Source organism: Bos mutus, chromosome 1 (genome assembly GCF_027580195.1).
Source record: "Bos mutus isolate GX-2022 chromosome 1, NWIPB_WYAK_1.1, whole genome shotgun sequence".
Taxonomy (NCBI): domain Eukaryota; kingdom Metazoa; phylum Chordata; class Mammalia; order Artiodactyla; family Bovidae; genus Bos; species Bos mutus.
In genome coordinates, this window is record NC_091617.1 from 75,971,979 (window position 1) to 75,991,673 (window position 19,695).

Sequence of the window (19,695 nt, forward strand, 5' to 3'; positions counted from 1 at the left end):
TAAAGTTTCTTGTTTTCTAACTTTAATTGATTTGTGTTCAAAAGTAGAGAATGTAAATATAAATGTGAGAGCTTTTGTAAACTCATATGTGGAATATAAGTCTATTTATTGCCATAAACAAGGCTATGTGTATATATATATATATACATACATATATGTCAGTAGTTGTCATAAGTTGGTGCATTACAAATTCTTTTAATTTTATTTACTTTATTTGTCTTATTTTAATTAATAATTGGAGAAAAGAATACTTATTTTTAAAGTGCTCACTCAAAGAATGGAATTTCCTATAGTGTAAGGCAGCTACAACACACACATGCTGCTTCCTGAGTCATAAGTGAGTCTGTCCCTGTGGCCTAAAATCTAAAATGCTCATGCTCTGTTGATCTGGGCAAGGAAACCAATTCCAGAAGCACATGCCCATTACAGGAAAAGCTCTGGACTTGGCTGCTAGCTTGCCACCCAGGGACCTTTCACAATGTACTTTTCCTGCTAACAATGCACCCAGGGCGATGGTTCTTAAACTTGAGTACACACTGGAATCTCCAAAGCCACTTGTTATAAATGCAGACCTGGGAGCTCCAGCCTCAGAGATTTGGACTTGGGAAATTTGGAATGAAAGCCAAGAGTTCACATTTTGTAAATGTTTTTTACAAAATTCTGATTCTGAGCCAAGCAACCATGCTTAGAAGGATTAAGAAGAGAAGAAAAGTCAGCATTAAAACCAACATGGTACTTTACAGAGTCATATACTATAGTTCCATGGACAGAGGAGCTTGGAAGGCCACAGTCCTCGGGGTTGCAGGACTCAGTGACTAACACTTTCACATTAGATTATAGCTCACAGACAAAGCTGTGGAAACGGGGATCCCAGAATCACATCTTTGGTACAAACTCTTCCTTCAGTCAGTTCAGTTCAGTTCAGTCGCTCAGTCGTGTCTGACTCTTCGTGACCCCATGAATCGCAGCACGCCAGGTCTCCCTGTCCATCACCAACTCCAAGAGTTCACTCAGACTCACGTCCCATTATATTAGATCCCAAATTCAAATATCAGAACTGAATAGAGAAGATGAAGTGAAAAAAAAAAAAAACTGAGCACCATGCATGCACTATGTATGCAAACATATACATGTACACACCCCCCCCCACACACACACACACACATATATATATATATATCTGGAAATCAGAGATTATTTCACAAGAAAAATGTAGGCTGTACCTTAATTTATTTCCTTCCCCAAGTTGTACTGGATGTTGTATGTGGTTACAGATTGGGCGACTACTAATAGCACCATAGAATTATTTCTGAATCAAAGTATAGTACTTTTGGAGCATAACATAGGACAAGCATGTCTAAAGGTTTATTTCTATGGGTGAGTCCATCATATGACAGGAGATCCAAGAAAGGAGAGCCATGCGGACTAACCAATGAGTAAGAAGGATATCACAGGTATGGTCTGAGTGTACCTCAAAGGAGCAGACAGATGTGCTGGGAGCCATGAGGATGGAGGTGCAGGTGCAGAATAAACCATTCATGCGTACAGAAAACACACTGATGGTTACCAAAGAGCATAGCAGAGGGGAAGGGGTTAAATAGGAGCTTGGGATTAACATATACACACTCCTATATATAAAATAAGTAAATAGCAAGGACCTACTATATAGCACAGGGAACTATATACAGTACCTTATAACAGGTATGATGGAAAAGAATCTGAAAAAAGGATATACAAAATACATGCTAAGTTGCTTCAGTCATGTCCAACTCTTTGCGACCCCATGGACTGTAGCCCACTGGGCTCCTCAGTCCATGGGATTCTCCAGGCAAAAATACTGGAGTGGATTGCCATGACCTTCTTCAGGAGATCTTCCCGACCTAGGGATCAAACCTGCATCTCTTATGTTTCCTGCATTGGCAGGCAAGTTCTCTACTACTAGTACTACCTGGGAAGCCCTGTGTGTGTGTGTGTGTGTGTGTGAAGTGTGAAAGTGTTAGTCACTCAGTCATGTCCGACTCTTTGCAACCCTGTGGACTGTAGCTTGCCAGGCTTCTCTGTCTATGGAATTCTCCAGGTTGTACTCAGAGTTGGCTGAATGGAACACTTAACTTCCTCTTGTGTTCCAGGTTTGGGCCACTCACCGGGCCACTCACTGCAGCTTCTCAAGGACAGGGACAAGGGCAAGAATACTGGAGTGGGTTACTACTCACTTCCCAACCCAGGGATCAAACCCAGGTCTCCTGCAATGCCGGGAGTTTCTTTACCTTGAAACTAACACAACATTGTAAATTAATTATACTTCAATAAGACAAAAACAAAAGCAAAAAACCATTCATGAGTCTGTGTAATTAAATCTATTCTTCATTCTCCCCATGCTCTAGATTCTAATACTTAGCTTTATCAACTCAATCCTAGTTTAGGTCCATTCCATTCAGCACACATACAGCCTACTCTGAGCAGTACTATGCTAGATCCTGGAGACAGAGAAAATAGAGTACGGAAGCTCTCGTTCCTATCCTTGAGAAGGTGCAGTGAGTGGCCCGAAACCTGGCATGCAAGAGGAAGTGAAGAGTTCCGTTCAGCCAACTGAGTGACAGTACCGCATCCAAGTGTAATACAGAGGCACATTGGTTATAAACATGCAGGGTTTCCCAGTATGCTATAAACACGGACACTCTGCAAGGGACCAGTAGTGTTTACAAAATATTTTCAAACCTATGATCTCATCTAAGCTCCATGAAGACAGACAGTTTTGTTTTGTTGACCAATCTACCCTCAAGTGCTTAAAAGTCTGCCTGCCCTATAGCAAGCTCTCAGCAACTAGATGATGATTTTGTTTACTTCTCACAGCTCTCACATTTGACAGAAGAGATAGGAATAATGGACTTGGTCCTTCAGAATCAACCAGCATTCCCCAGGGTAAATACTGGGCCAACAAGGCTGGCTCCATTACACTTGCAGCTACATAGCTGTTCATTCCTCAGGATCCCTAAGACATTGGGGTTGATTCACAAGCACCATGTTCCCACTGGCCCAGCATGTGAATGACTCCTGGTTGAAGATTTAGAGCCACCTGGTGATGAAGTGATCGGTGCCCTCAGCCTAGCAACCTGACTCCGCATCTCAGCTCAGATGGAAATACTGCAATTGTTCCTCTGGCCTGTAGGTGGAAGCAGCTCTGCATTTTCAGCTGGAAAAACAGCAAGTTGTTTTTGTGCTCTTGTTTCTGTTAGTGTCACACACTGTTCCTTCTGTGTTCATTATATGTTCTTAGGAAAAATAAGCTGATTTATACCACATCTTATGAATAATCTTTTCACTACTTTTTAATTGCCCAATGCTCACTGGAAAAATGTACATAATAAAATCAGTTGCTGCTGTCAAACACCATACTGCCTACATCTAACGGCAAAATAAATCCGTGGTAAAAAAGCTTGGTCCTCAGACCCAAGTTCAGGCTAAGCCACTTAACATACGTGAGCTCATGGGCACACTATTTGTTACTTAATTAATAAATGGCTCAATAAAATGAAAATGACAAATTCTGTCTAAGATGACTATGAAAAACAAATAGTATTTGTAAAGGTCTTCAGACAGGGCCTGAAACATGGAACACATGTATACCTGTGGCGGATTCATTTTGATATTTGGCAAAACTAATACAATTATGTAAAGTTTAAAAATAAAATTAGAAAAAAAAAATACAAATGAGCACACCCAAAAAATAAATAAATAAATAAACTATAGCTACTATTTTTTTACATTACAATCTTGCTCTTCTTCAGATGTGCCATATATATGTATATACATGTGTGTACAGGTATGTATCTGTGTATGCCTATGCGTGTGTACATATGTATCTATGTACATACACATAGACGTGATACACACATAGATATATAGATGGGTAAAGCAACTTAGTCAACTGAACACAGAAGAAACAAAAGGTGTAATCATGAAGCAATCTCATTTTTCTCTCCTACAGTCCTTTCAAATACATTCATTTTGGGCCAATTCTTCGCCTGCCTGTTGGATGAAATCTAGGGTAAGCCCCATGATATTGCTGTCATTATGGGGTAATATAAATTCTAGCAGTCATTTGAAGGAACAAAGACACAGCATCATTCCAGTTATATAAACATCTGTACTCTCCACAACGGTCAAACCTTTTGCAGCCAATCCTCCTTCGTGCAGGCCTCATAGCAATGTGCCTACCACAGTCTCCACCCTTTAAATTTCTTGGACCCAAAGATGGACAGCAGTCCACTATGTCTCTCCAGGTTCAGGGAACAAATACCAGGTTCTTAGTGTAGACAAGTTGAAATTCCTTTCTCTGGGCTTGAACTAAGGTGTGAGAATTCTCCTCCTTGGAGGCAGGGAAGTGGGACTCAATACATATCAAGAATTTTCTGAAAATCTCTCCTAATATCCATTTCTCTTCTTGGAGATAACTGTCTTTTTTTGTATGTGTGTGGCGAGATTGAGAAGGGTGAGAAGGGTGGAGATAGCTAGCCCACTAACAGTTGCAAAACTAGTTCAAAGACAACTCTTTTGCAACTCCTGCATGGGGTCCCTCATCTCATTTTGGAATGTGGTATTTACTGTCTAGTCGAAACTGGGACTAAAACAGTTCCAATTGAAAAACCTAGTACACAGGCTTTCTTTGTGTTAAACTGAAACTCCGGTGTTCATCTTAGCTAGACCCCATCTGGATTCCTGTGTTTGCTCATGAGTCTGCTCATGAGTCTCATCATTTAAGATGGACCTAAGCCCACCTAGCGGAGAAGGTTCCAGTTAGTGAAGTAAGTGAGGAGATTGACAACCATCTTATATTAAGTATAACTGAAGGAAGTTGGGAAGAAGAGGATATTTAAAATCTTAATAAAGGGGAGAGTAAACATGATGGTGGGTTTTAAATAGTAGAAGAGTTGTCAAATGGGAAATGAATGATAATCTTTCCAGGAGGCTTCAGAGAACATAATATTGTTCAGAGAACAAAATATTGTAAATGCACAGAAAGGAAGAGCTATGTTCAATTCAGGAAGAATTGCCAACAATCAGAACTGACTGAAAAGAAAGTGGTCTGGTCTGATGAGCTCCTTAATACTGGAGATGTTCAAAAAGAAAGGATTACCATTGGCAAAGGTTCCTGTGTCAGTTCATGGTGGGATAATTGAACTCTGATTTGAAGAATGCTTGGAAAGTCCCTTGGACTGCAAGGAGATCCAACCAGTCCATTCTGAAGGAGATCAGCCCTGGGATTTCTTTGGAAGGAATGATGCTAAAGCTGAAACTCCAGTACTTTGGCCACCTCACACTAAGAGTTGACTCGTTGGAAAAGACTCTGATGCTGGGAGGGATTGGGGGCAGGAGGAGAAGGGGACGACAGAGGAAGAGATGGCTGGATGGCATCACTGACTTGATGGATGTGAGTCTCAGTGAACTCCGGGAGTTGGTGTTGGACAGGGAGGCCTGGCGTGCTGCGATTCATGGGGTCGCAAAGAGTCGGACACGATTGAGCGACTGATCTGATCTGATCTGATCTGGAGAGCATGGGGTCCTAGAAAATTTGTATTCCTAATTTATCTCTTATCTTACATAGAATACGAGACCTTCTTAAGCCAAACCTCAGAGATGACTCAGTGAATCATTCATCAATAATGACACCTCAAATTCAGCAGCCATGCATATATCATTATTCATTCTGTAACTTATTTCCCCTTGAAAACCAAAATTTTCATTATGGTACAGTACGATTAAGATATCAATGGTGCTTTGGGTGAACCACAACGTAATAAACCCAGTGTCAAATGGTAGTTAACAATTTACTATTTACCTGTGAGTTAACTGGTAACTCAGGAAGCCATCCTAACATGAAACTTTTCTCTTGAATGGTTTGTATCCTTCCACATATATCCTTATTTTCATTATTAAAGTGGTTTTAAATAAGTATATTAAAATCAGTTATCTTACAATTTGAACATCTTTTAATTGACTCAAGTACATTCAGCTATTACAGTTTTTTCTCGTCATTTTGTACTTCCTTCTTATTTTCTTTCCACATATTCAAGCATTCACTTATGAGTTAGTTTCACCTATTTTTTTAAATTACAAAGGCTATATTAATGATGAATATATTTACAGTGAATGTTCACTGTATACTTAGTCTACATTGAGTAGGAAAACACTGAAATTGTCAGGAAACTGTAGGAGTTGCCCTTATATACTGTTGAGTTGTATCCTTATCATTGTTCTTGTACTCAGCTTTATAATCCAGCTGTCTTTTTTTTTTCTTTTCTTTTTTATTTTTTTTCTAATTTTATTTTATTTTTAAACTTTACATAATTGTATTAGTTTTGCCAAATATCAAAATGAATCCACCACAGGTATACATGTGTTCCCCATCCCGAACCCTCCTCCCTCCTCCCTCCCCATACCATCCCTCTGGGCCGTCCCAGTGCACCAGCCCCAAGCATCCAGCATCGTGCATCGAACCTGGACTGGCAACTCGTTTCCTACATGATATTTTACATGTTTCATTGCCATTCTCCCAAATCTTCCCACCCTCTCCCTCTCCCACAGAGTTGTCTTAATTGATGTATTCTTAGCTCATTTGGAATGAAAATTGCACAAAGCCCTTATCTAAGACAGTAGAGGGCAAATTTGGGGTTTCATTCAATATACTGGTGAGAGATGATATCAGTGATAAGAATAACATTATCAAGGGTCTAGAGGCAGAAGGACAAAGTATAAGATGAAGAAGCACTGAGTGCTCTGCTATGCCCAGAGTTTTGTGTATGTTTAGGAAAGTAGAGGAAAAGAGAGCTGGAGTGGCAGCATCACAGAAGATCCTCAATCCTAGGTTAAGGAGTATGGATCAACATACAATTTGTTGACAGCCACTGAAGGTTCTAGACAAGGGGGCAAGAGTGGTCAAGTAGTAGGCAGGTCAGGTAGCATCTCTTTTTACTACTATCTACAAAATTAATTCCTATATGCCCTAATCTTTATGCTTTAAACCAGAGTGATCTGCTACCAGGTGTGAAGAAACTAATAAAAACAAGTTATAGTCAATTAATTACATTTTAGAAAACTATTTTGGGTCCTCCCTCTTCATTCCGTCCCTAGCACTTTGCCCCACATTGTCCTATACCGCTGCCCTGTCTTCTTGGATTCAAAGTCTTTGGGAGTTAATCTGTCATTGAATCCCACCAATGACCTTTCAGACTTAGAAACTGACTGTATTCCCTAGCTTTTGGTGCTCCCTAGGGCACAGCTCAGGCCCACCCCCCTTGCCAATCTGAATAACCTCCATTGTATTCTACTTAGCCCTGGCCCCAGGGACCCTACCTTGTATCAGTTAATCTGCAGACTTATTTCCTTCTGTCCACAGAGGGAAGGTACCTCCAGGCCTTGGTTGTCTCTCTGATTCCTTGGCAGGAGAGCTAAAATTCTACTAATTTAAAAACAAATCTACAGTCTTACTTTTTTTAATCTTCATAATTTTTCCAACAGTATTTTCATGGTCAAATTTGATCAGGAGAAGCAAGAGAGAGTGAGAAGAAAACAGAGACTCAAAGGTCTTGATTGTTCAGGGGAGAGGAGGTAAGGCTGGGTCACTCTGCCACTCCCTCCCTGTAACCTAAGTGATGTTCCATGTAGGTGACTATTGCCAGAACCACAAATATCCTCTCCTTTCCTGAATTATACCTTTGGTCATGCTGCTTTGTCATCAGGAATGACCCCTACTAAAATCCAAAATCTACTTATCCCAAATTTACATAATCCTTCAAGATATCGTTTTCATAAAACCTCTTATCAATAATGCTGGATGAAATTATCTTTCTACTATTTTCTCTATGCATCTTTTGATAGTTAACTTTCTGTATCAAAATGATTGGGCCATAGAGTGACCAGATATTTGGTCAAAATATCCAAATGTGAGGGTGTTTGGGGTGAGATAAACATTTAAACCAGTGCATTAATCAAGCAGATTTATGTTAGACATGGGCCTAACATGAGTGGGCCTTGTTCAACCCACTGAAGGCTGGAGTAGAACGAAAAAGGCTGGCCATCCCCCCAAAAAGAATTCTACCTGCCAGACTGCCTTAGAATTGGAATGTTGGCTTTCCTCATCTGTTAGACTTGAACTGAAGCTAAACTTGGGTCTAGAGACTTCCAACATTAAAATGAAAAATATACCAGTGGATTTCCTGGATTTCAGAGCTTTGGACATTGGACCTAGGATTCTCCAGGGTCTCCAGCTTCCCTATTCATCAAGCAGATCTTGGAATTTGACTTGCTCACCTTCAAAATCCAGTATATGTGTGTGTGTGTGTGTCTGTGTGTGTGTGTGTTTCTCTGGAGAACCCTAATATATATCTCCTAATGTGAAGTCAAGTGAGCCTTAGAAAGCATCACTATGAACAAAGCTAGTGGAGGTGATGGAATTCCAGTTGAGCTATTTCAAACCCTGGAAGATGATGCTGTGAAAGTGCTTCACTCAATATGCCAGGAAATTTGGAAAGCTCAGCAGTGGCCACTGGACTGGAAAAGGTCAGTTTTCATTCCAATCCCAAAGAAAGGCAATGCCAAAGAATGTTTCAAACTACCCCACAATTGCACTCATCTCACATGCTAGTAAAGTAATGCTCAAAATTTTCTAAGCCAGGCTTCAGCAATATGTGAACTGTGAACTTCCAGATGTTCAAGCTGGTTTTAGAAAAGGCAAAGGAACCAGAGACCAAATTGCCAACATCCGCTGGATCATGGAAAAAGCAAGAGAGTTCCAGAAAAACATCTATTTCTGCTTTATTGACTATGCCAAAGCCTTTGACTGTGTGGATCACAGTAAACTGTGGAAAATTCTGAAAGAGATGGGAATACCAGATCACCTGACCTTTCTCTTGAGAAACTTGTATGCTGGTCAGGAAACAACAGTTAGAACTGGACATGGAACAACAGACTGGTTCCAAATAGGAAAAGGAGTACATCAAGGCTGTATATTGTCACCCTGCTTATTTAACTTATATGCAGAGTACATCATGAGAAACGCTGGGCTAGAAGAAGCACAAGCTGGAATCAAGATTGCCAGGAGAAATATCAATAACCTCAGATATGCAGATGACACCACCCTTATGGCAGAAAGTGAAGAACTAAAGCGCCTCTTGATGAAAGTGAAAGAGGAGAGTGGAAAAGTTGGCTTAAAGCTCAACATTCAGAAAACGAAGATCATGTCATCTGGTCCCATCACTTCATGGGAAATAGATGGGGAAACAATGGAAACAGTGTCAAACTATTTTTTGGGCTCCAAAATCACTGCAGATGGTAATTGCAGCCATGAAATTAAACGACGCTTACTCCTTGGAAGGAAAGTTATGACCAAACTAGATAGCATATTGAAAAGCAGAGATACTACTTTGCCAACAAAGGTTCGTCTGGTCAAGGCTATGGTTTTTCCAGTGGTCATGTATGAATGTGAGAGTTGGACTGTGAAGAAAGCTGAGCATTGAAGAACTGATGCTTTTGAACTGTGGTGTTGGAGAAGACTCTTGAGAGTCCCTTGGACTGCAAGGAGATCAAACCAGTCAATCCTAAAGGAAATCAGTCCTGGGTGTTCATTGGAAGGACTGATGCTAAAGCTGAAACTCCAACACTTTGGCCACTTCATGCGAAGAGTTAACTCATTGGAAAAGACCCTGAGGCTGGGAGGGATTGGGGGCAGGAGGAGAAGGGGATGACAGAGGATGAGATGGCTGGACGGCATCACTGACTCGATGGACATAAGTTTGAGTAAAGTCTGGGAGTTGGTGATGGACAGGGAGGCCTGGCATGCTGTGGTTCATGGGGTTGCAAAGAGTCGGACACAACTGAGTGTCTGAACTGAACTGAACTGAATAATCAATCAAGGGATGAATATTGACTTTACAAAGCCTGATATGATATTTTTAGCTCTCTCTCCTCTGTTTGACATGTAATCAGTAACCACATAGTTTAGCATGCCATTATTTCAAGGTTTCTATACATTAGTTTGATGTCTCCAGATGATGTTTAACAAACACACAAAAAAATTTACCAAGTAGAAAGTGTTAGGCACACATTAAGTACTTTATACCCAAACATTAATAAAGCACCATTCATGAAGTTTGCAATTGTTTGGGAGAAGAGATAGATACATACATAAATGTAGAAAGGAAGACCAATCCTTTGTTGAAATATCTGTTTTTGAAAAATGTTTTAGGAGTATCAATGATGGAGTGATTGATATCTCTAGGCAATTACAAAATGCTTCATGAAAGAGAAGATGGCTGATATGGTTCTAAAATGATGATAATTCATTAAACATAAAAGAAGGGAGCAGACAAATTAAACATCTTGACAGAAAAAGAGGGAGGGTGAATGTGCATCACATTATTGAGAAATGAGTTTGAGGCAAACACCAATAAGCAAGCAGGAATCCTTGCTTTTTTGTTGTTTGTTTTTGCCTGTGTTTTAAATGTTCCACGATATCCAGTACAATGATGGCATCATTGTAGAAGCACACTTGCTGGGGACATTTATCTGTTTATTTAAGAATTTAGGCCCCGTGGAAATAGGAACTGTGTTGACTAGCTTTATTAAATGCTAGGTTTCGATAAATACATGTTGAATGAAAAAATGAATTAGTTCCATGTGTCAGACATCATGTTAGTTTTAAGACAAAATTTCAAGTATATTTCTTTACCTATGCCTCAAATGAGCAAAAAGGTTCATATACCAGTGCTTAAAGAATTAATGAAAAAACTGTATCAACATTCCTAATTTTAGCCATATTTAATTGCAGCTTATAGATATTTTCATTTATATTATTTCATTTTGTATTAAACACACAACTGGAGAGGCATCATATCACCATTTGCAGATGAGGAACATAGGCCTAATTGATTAGTGACTTATCCAACTTGATAGAGCTAGAAAGTGGAAGAATCAGAGTTAGGATCCAAGAGCATCGAAGTGGAGCACAGGCAAGCATCCAGTGGAAACTATAAGAGTCAATGGAGACGAGTCAGGGAAACGGAAGTCCTCCCGAGGAGAACAGGCCTACTCAAACCTGGCAAGTGTTCAGGGACAGTCCCACTCTTCTGTTACCTGTCCAATATCCTGACTCCTTAATCCTCAAGCAGCAGTCAGATGTAAGATCCATCGTAACCACCGCTGAATAGGCAAGAATCAGGACCTGGCAGTCATGGTATTTGTATCATCATACTGGTACAATGAAAGCTCTCTACTGAAACCATGAAGCAAGTCATTTTACTCATTTGAATTTATCAGTGACATAGTTTCAACCAATCTGCCCTCAGGGAGGCAGTGACATCACTCATGAAGGATGGGCAGTTCTGTTGTACTTTATGTTCTGTTTTATGTACATGTATAAATGCTGTGAAGTTCTACCCTCCTTCAGAAAAATCTTCTCCTCCCACTCTTGTCTCTTCTCTCTCTTGTATCCCAAACTTATTGACTGAGATCTTCTTCCATCTTCCAGGATCTTCTCAAATGTTCTCATCATTTGAGTGTATTGTGAGGCTCCCATTTGTATGTAATGTCTCTTTGAATCAATATTAATTAACCCTTAGCTTGTAAAACACTTATTGGGGGCTTATTATATGCTATGGACTAAGCTGGTTGATTTTTGAGTGTTACGTTTTTACATTCTCCCAACAAGTGCAAGAGGTAGTTCTATTATACACTTATGGATAAAGAAACACATAATTAGGATAAGAACCTCATCCTCTTATCACCTGCAGTATTGCACAGACATCTTGCTTATAGAAAGTGCTTAAGAATTTAACTTTTTTGGATGGTTTTGTGATCAGAGATCACTAATTAGAATACACATATTTTAGCATATTGGGATTCCCTTGTGGCTCAGAGGGTAAAAAGTCTGCCCACAATGAGTTTGACTCCTGGGTTGGGAAGATCCCCTGGAGAAGAAAATGGCAACCCACTCCAGTATTCTTGGAAAATCCCATGGATGGAGGAGCCTGGCGGGTTACAGTCCATAGGGTCGCAAAGAGTCAGACATGACTGAGCGACTTCACTTTCACTTACCATATCGTGATTATTAATTACATATGTAGATATAAACTAATAACCATAATTTACTTGCATATCTAAGGAGGCTTTAAACAGAATAGCAAAACATTGGTAGTAGGTGTGATTTTATTTACTTAACCATGGACCAACTGAAGTCTGCTTAGCTAAACTGACACACAGAGATGAAACTAACTAAAAGTGACAAAGCCCAAAGTGGAGCCCAAGAATGGAAATTCTTATGACAGAAGATCAGTCATGTGATTCCTCCATTTTAGTGAAATGTTTCAACTACAAAATTCAGACATTAGTGGAAAAAAAAAAAAAGAAAGCTTTCAGAATCACGTACATTAGCAGTAATTCCTTGTGCCTCCTCTACCACATTGCTCTCTACTACCCTTTTAAAGATTCTCATCACTCTGTGGATAAAATACAAAGTGTTTAGAATGGCATGCAAGAGCTCTCTCAATTTGACACTTCTCTGCTGCTCTAGGTTTACCTGTTGTGACTTCTTACATGCAGGCATGTTCTTTTGAACCAATAACTATCTCTCTAGGATCTGGAAAATGCTCTTCCCTCTACCTGGAAGATCCTTGCGCTTCCCCTCTCCTCACAACTTAACTAATTCCCTCTGCCTCCTTCTAGACTCAGGTTTCATTATTTCGTAGCTGGTTGACTCCAAAACTTTGCTCGTCGGAATCACCTGCATAGTTGTTACCAAAAATCAGACACCCAGAGAGATTGTGATTTACAGGAATCATAATTTCTTAAAATATCTCATGGAGATTCTGGGAAATCACTGTCAGAGATAACTTGCCTTTTAATCTCTCCTCCATACCAGGTCAAGAGCTCCTTATCAGCAAAGACATTCCTTCCACTTCTCTGATGCCAGCTAGCGTTAGACCAGTAACAAGCACTGGAAGAATAAATGAATAAAAGAAGTTGGCAAATTTTCTATTTCTTTGCTTAAATTGTTTTCTCTGCCTACACATGAGCATATCTATGCCTTCATTTTCTGATAGCCTTTTGAGATCCTCTTGGTTAATCTTTTCCTGCTGTACAATACTATGGCAGATATTTTTCTTTTTCTCTTGTAACACTTTATGTGGTTTAGTTGATAAGTTGTGTCCAACTCTTGTGACCCCATGGACTGTAGCCTACCAGGCTCCTCTGTCCATGGAAGTTTCCAGGCAAGAATACTGGAGTGGATTGCCATTTCCTTCTCCAGGGAATCTTCCCGACCCAGGAATTGAACCTGGGTCTCCTGCATTGCAGGCAGATTCTTTACTGACTGAGCTATGAGGGAAGCCCTGTAACACTTTTTAGCCTGACTTATATTTATGTATTTGTGTATCTCTCCCACTGAGTTCTGAGCCCTCAATGTTAGAGACTACGTATTTTTCAATTTTGGGATCAGTTTACCCTACCTATACTTTTTGAATTAAACCAAAATTTTATTTAATTTTCTAATCTTTCACATTCCTAAAATAAATAAAAGCCTTATGACTACATAACATAAAACATCCAGAAATATATCCAATAATCTTAAGTTGATCTCACATGCAGAGCTTTGATTCCCAAACTTTATGAGGACCACACTCATATGAATATGTAAGATACACACACACACACATCTCCAACAGGAAGAGAGATGAGGTTTCAGACCTTTGGAGTAGAATGTAATCAGTGCAATAGAACAGGGAGACAAATTCTTAGTAATAAGTAAATCTGTAATAGATGATTTCAGTAAAATTTATTCTGAAGGCAGGGATATGGATTAGTTTGCAAACTGTGCCTCAATCAGCCAAACTTAGTGTCTCCTCAGTTCCAAACTATGTCAAGCAGGACCTGTCAGTAAAAACAGTGAGTGAGAATAGCTGTGAGACTCGATAAAGTGAAGGAAGTGTTACTGGATTTACTGCTGCAGATGTGAAAATCTGAAACAAAATACTGAGACAACAGAGACATAAATTTGTAACTAGGTAACCAATCAGGGATTTTGCAAAAGGAAGAGCTAATCTCAAGCAAGAGTGAATAATGGACAAGGTTTAGAGAACAAACATAACCAGAAAAAGGTAACATTTAAGTTGAAAAAGGTGAATCGAAATCTAAATGTGAATCTAAAGGTGAATCTAAATCTAAATCTAAAGGTGAATCTAAAAATAGAAAACATATGAGGCACTTATTTTTGGATTAACTCACAAATACCTTGTTAAGTAGAGAGTAGATGCTTGAAGGGAATCAACTAAATGCTGAATAAATAGATAAATAATTAATTAATAAATGTGTGAAAGATCATCTGGCTCAATTAATGTCCATAATTTTAAGTAATACCATTACACTCTGTTCTTTTCTGTCATCCTCTTTAAACAGAAAAGTCCAAATCTCTCAAATGTAACCAGGCCACAACACAAAACAAACTGGATTCTTCCTTCATGAGTCACATTCATATCTGAAGCATTTTCTCTTCCTTGCTTCATGTGGGTCTCCCTTCCCTGAGCTCCTGCATGGCCAAGGGTTTTCTCCAGTATGACCTAACTCAGATATCTAATGAGGCTGTACTCATAATCCTGACATTCCAAAGAATGCGGGGGTTGAAACAAAATTAAATGCTAAGTCTTCAAAACAGAATAAAACAGCCTAAATCCCCTTGGTCAGTTAACATTTGCAAAAATGCTGTCAGTTAAGTTTTCAAGCAAACACCATTTATTTGACCTTAGACAATTATACGTGAAAGGAAAAGGTAGGCCTACTTACCATTTACCTTAAAGTGTGTTTCACTGAACTGAGGTTTGAACACTCATTCTGAATATATAAGAATGATAGGGGGAGGCACAGAAAGGAGAAAAACAGAACTAGAGTAATTCACAATAACACACAAGAGATATTTGAAAGTTTTGTAAACATACACCCCTTTTAATAAAGAAACATGGCTCAGATATAAATCTGTAATGCCACTTAAACTTATTTAACTGTTCCCTATTCTGCTACTTTTAATCTGAATATACCATATACAATGTTAACTCTAATTAATCTTTGGTTATATTCTTATTAAAAAATGCTTAAATTATAGCAAATCTAGTATTAAAATGCAGCATTGAGTGTGTATAAACTTTTTAAAATCTTCTTTTAGGTATTGTAGCCTTCAGTCTTTTAAAAAAGACAACAACAAAAAACTCTTTTCTAAGTCTTTTCTGGTATTGCTGAATTTTTTAAAAATAGTGTCAACTGAAAAATGAAGTCTAACAAGTGATGTACCTGGATGTAGGTAGGTAAGTTGGTGTCTAGATATGGGTGAGAACTCAAGAATCTTACATGCTGACCTCCATGGGCTGCACGTATTATGCTCACGAGAGGATTGTTTTTCAAATAGATGGCCAACAGCGAGTCCAGTCCTGCAGAGAGATAGGGAATAGAGTGCTTCATGATATTAGAAAGACCAGGAGAAGAAGAAAGGCCTTTCAAAGGCCTTTCAATGGCCTCCTTCAGAGCTGTGAACTTTTTCAGCTCTAAAGCAATTCATGGAACTTGCCGAGAACTTACAAGTTTGGCCCTATAGGCACTAAGGACCTGATTCTGCCTCAGGGGAAACTACTACACACACACACACACACACACACACACGTTATTTTCAGTGTTAGAAAGAAAATGGAGAAACTCATTGTTGCTTTCAGGGATGGATGGTCCCACCTATCACATGGTAGATCAATATAAATTCTTGGTATTTGGAGGTTTTTACCTGCACTTTTAACTCTATACAACTTTTCTGTGTCTGAGTTCTATGATTACAAAAGATACAAACTAACAAGCTCAAACTCTCCTGCCTAAAATCCCTTCTCTTAGTGCCATCACCCATAAGAGAGAAGAAATATCCAAGATGACCCTTGGGAAGTTTCTCCTTAACTAAAGGGGAAGAAGAGGGGAGTCAGGAGTTCCTTAATAAGTAAGATAAGATTTTTTAATTGCAGGGTAACTATGTATATGGATTTCTTGGATCCCTAACCGAAGTATGAAAACAATACTCTGATTGCCTAATATTTATAAAAGTATGGGTGTATTCTGAACTGTCATATATTTTCTTTGTCACTGACTGGTTCTGAAGAACTAGTCACAGATTTTCTATGTCATTGACCTGTTCTGAGAAATTTATTCATAAAGAAAAAAATGTTGCCTGAGCGTTGTGTGAGTTATTAAATATCAAACAGATGACTAAGAGAATGTTTTCTAGGAGCTCACAATCTACTTTGAACATAATAGCATTACTTGGGGCAATGTACATTAAATACCATTAGTTATAGCTATATTTGATACTTATATGAAGTTTCAAAACAGAAGAGTCTCTTAAGACTTCCATTAAAAACATAGCTAAAAGTCAAAGTTTCTCTACTTAAGTTTGCCAAGCAGACCAGGAATCACGGAACATATTTCTTTTTCATAAATGAGTCACTCCTAAAAATACAATATGTTCTTTGCCTGTATGGTTTATGGAATCATTAATAGTGTTTCTGCTGTCATAGGTATGAAGTAAGAATTTGCTAGCTAATAGTCTCAGTGACACCCTTGAGATGGAGCTAAGTTATGAATGAGGAACAGGGAGCAAAGCGAATCACTCAATGGACAAGGCTCTGGGGGACTCAAGTTTCAGTCCCAATTCAGATGTATATTCATTATTTTAAATTATTTCATTACCTTCAGCCTCATTTTCAAAGCAAGGGGAGAAAAGAAAGGGAGTTCTCAGCTATAAAAAAGTCTTATTTTAAATTTAATTTCCTAAACCAGACAAAGGAACAGAGACAGAGTCAGGCTGGTGATGTCAGGGAATGGAGGCAGACAAAACAAAAGGGCTGCATTTTGAGAAATGGACAGATATTCAGCATATACAATAAGGAATGAGAGGCAGACAGAAATACCAGAGGTGAGCAGTCAAAGGCTAATGCCAATAGTTAGGGAATAGAATCCTGAGAAGCAGGCTCTGGCAAGCAGACCATAGCCATAGACCAGAAACAAGTCAGCTACATTTGGAAGACCTTAATACCTAAGGCTGGCCTTTGCCAAATCCCAAGCCTTCATCATGTTTCTCATTAAGAAAAGGAATAGAGAGACTTCCCTGGTGGTCCAGAGGTTAAGACTTAACCTTCCAATGAAGAGGGTGAGGGTACGATTCCTGGTTGGGAAGCTAAGATCCCACATGCTTCCTGGCCAAAAAACCAAAACATAAACAACAGAGGAAGTATAGTAATAAATTCAATAGAAACTTTAAAAATGGTCCACAACAACAACAACAAAAAATCTAAAAAAAAAAGTTTAAAAAAAGAAAAAAAAAGGAATAGAGAATAATTTGCATGTAATTGTTAGGTGTCAAAGGTCATATTATGTCCTTTCACAAATGCGAGCTCTTTAATTCCACTTGCTTTTGAGGAAACTGAGGTTCAGAGAATGTTACCAACTGGCCCAAGGTTCAGGAACATGAAAGAGCTGGATGTCCATTCTGAAAAGATCTTGCTTTCAGATCTTTGGCTGAAAGTAAACCCTGTTTCTTTTTGCAATGCTTCCCTGGTGGCTCCGACCATAAAGCATCTGACTGCAATGCGGGAGACCTGGGTTTGATCCCTGGGTTGGGAAGATCCCCTGGAGAAGGAAATGGAAACCCACTCCAGTACTCTTGCCTGGAAAATCCCATGGACAGAGGAGCCTGGTAGGTTATAGTCCATGGAGCCGCAAAGAATTGGACATGACTGATTGACTTTACTCAATTCTTTAGGTTGGGGGGAGGGCATGGAAACAACTTCAAAAGCTGTCAAAATTAAAATCTAACAATATCAGACTTCATGTATAGTCAGTCCTGCCAAGGTGTGAGCTAAGTAGGAAATGAGGAAGGCTGGGAGGAATTGAGGAGGCCTAGGACCCAGAGATGAGACATGCTTCACGTTACAGTAGGTGCTCAGGGCCAGACTAAGCCCGCAGAGATAACAAGATAAACAGCTCGAAAGGCATAAGACAGAAAAAAAAATCATGTTGGCAATGGACAGGGAGCAGTTTAGTCAGACAGATGTTTGACTCCCTGGGGCAGCATGCATGTAGGCTCCACTGTCAGAGTCTGGGGTCTAGAAACATACAGAACCAAAAAGAATCGCAGAGGGTGTGGGTGCCTGACTTAGAACTCAGATTTAGGAGTGGGCAAAATCCCTGCTGCCAGTTGACCTGGACAGGATAATCCAGGGTTCTACCCATTAATTAGGGGCTTCCCTGATGGTTCAGCAGTAAAGAATCTGCCTGCCATGCAGGAGATGCAGGATGTGTGGGTTCGGTCTCTGGGTCAGGAAGATCCCTTGTAGTAGGAAATGGCAACCCATTCCAGTATTCTTGAAAAATCCCATGAACAGAGGAGCCTGGTGGGCTACGGTCCACGAGGTCACAAAGAATCAGACAGGACTAAGCACACATGCATGCATCCAGTAATTAAAATCAATAATTTATTTTGTACGTACTGACTTCAAACTCTTGTTCTAGCCTGCGATAATCTGAGTGAACAAAGCAGACAAAAATGCCCACCTTCATAGAATTACCTTCCACTGGAAGAAAGAAAGTAGCAAGTAATTCAGGTCCCAAGGAACAAAGCAAGAATGTAATTAGAAGAGCAGGCATTATTGGGCAAATTGAGAACATCAGAGAGCCTGAGTCTGTTCTCTTAGGCTGAAATATTGTCCTAAGACTTAAAAAGTTTCTTTCTAATAGGAACATGTCCTGCACTGTGCCTAGTCACTCAGTCATGTATGACTCTTTGCGACCCTATGGACTGTAGCCCACCAAGCTCCTCTGTCCCTGGGATTCTCCAGGCAAGAATACTGGAGTGGGTTGCCATGCCCTCCTCCAGGGGATTTTCCCAACCCAGGGATCGAACCCAGGCCTGCAGCATTGCAGGCAGAGTCTTTACCAGGCAAGTCACCAAGGAAGCCAAAGAATACTGGAGTGGGTAGCCTATCCCTTCTCCAGGGGATCTTTCCGACCCAGGAATTGAACAGGGGTCTTCTGCATTGCAGATGGATTCTTTACCAGCTGGGCTACCAGGGAAGCCATACTTGTTCTTAAATCCTAGAATGATATTGAACCGGTAAAGTGTAGAGTTTGGAGGAGTAGAACAGCAGGAAAGTCACTACTGGTGTCAGAGTATATATTTTAAAAATTATTATGAATAACCTAGACAGCATATTAAAGAGCAGAGACATCGCTTTGCCAACAAAGGTCTGTATAGTCAAAGCTATAATTTTTCCAGTTGTCAAGTACACATGTGAGAGTTGAACCATAAAGAAGCTAAGCACCAAAGAATCGATGCTTTTGAATAGTGGTACTGGAGAAGACTCTTGAGAATCCCCTGGACTGCAAGGAGGTCAAGCCAACCAATCCTAAAAATCATACCTGGATATTCATTGGAAGGACTGATGCTGAAGCTGAAGCTCCAATACTTTAGCCAACTGATGCAAAGAACTGACTCACTGGAAAAGACCTAGATGTTGGAAAGATTGAAGGCAAAAAGAGAAGGGGGTGGCAGAAGATGAGATGGTTAGATAGCATCACCAACTCAATGCACGTGAGTTTGAGCAAACCGCAGGACACAGTAAAGGA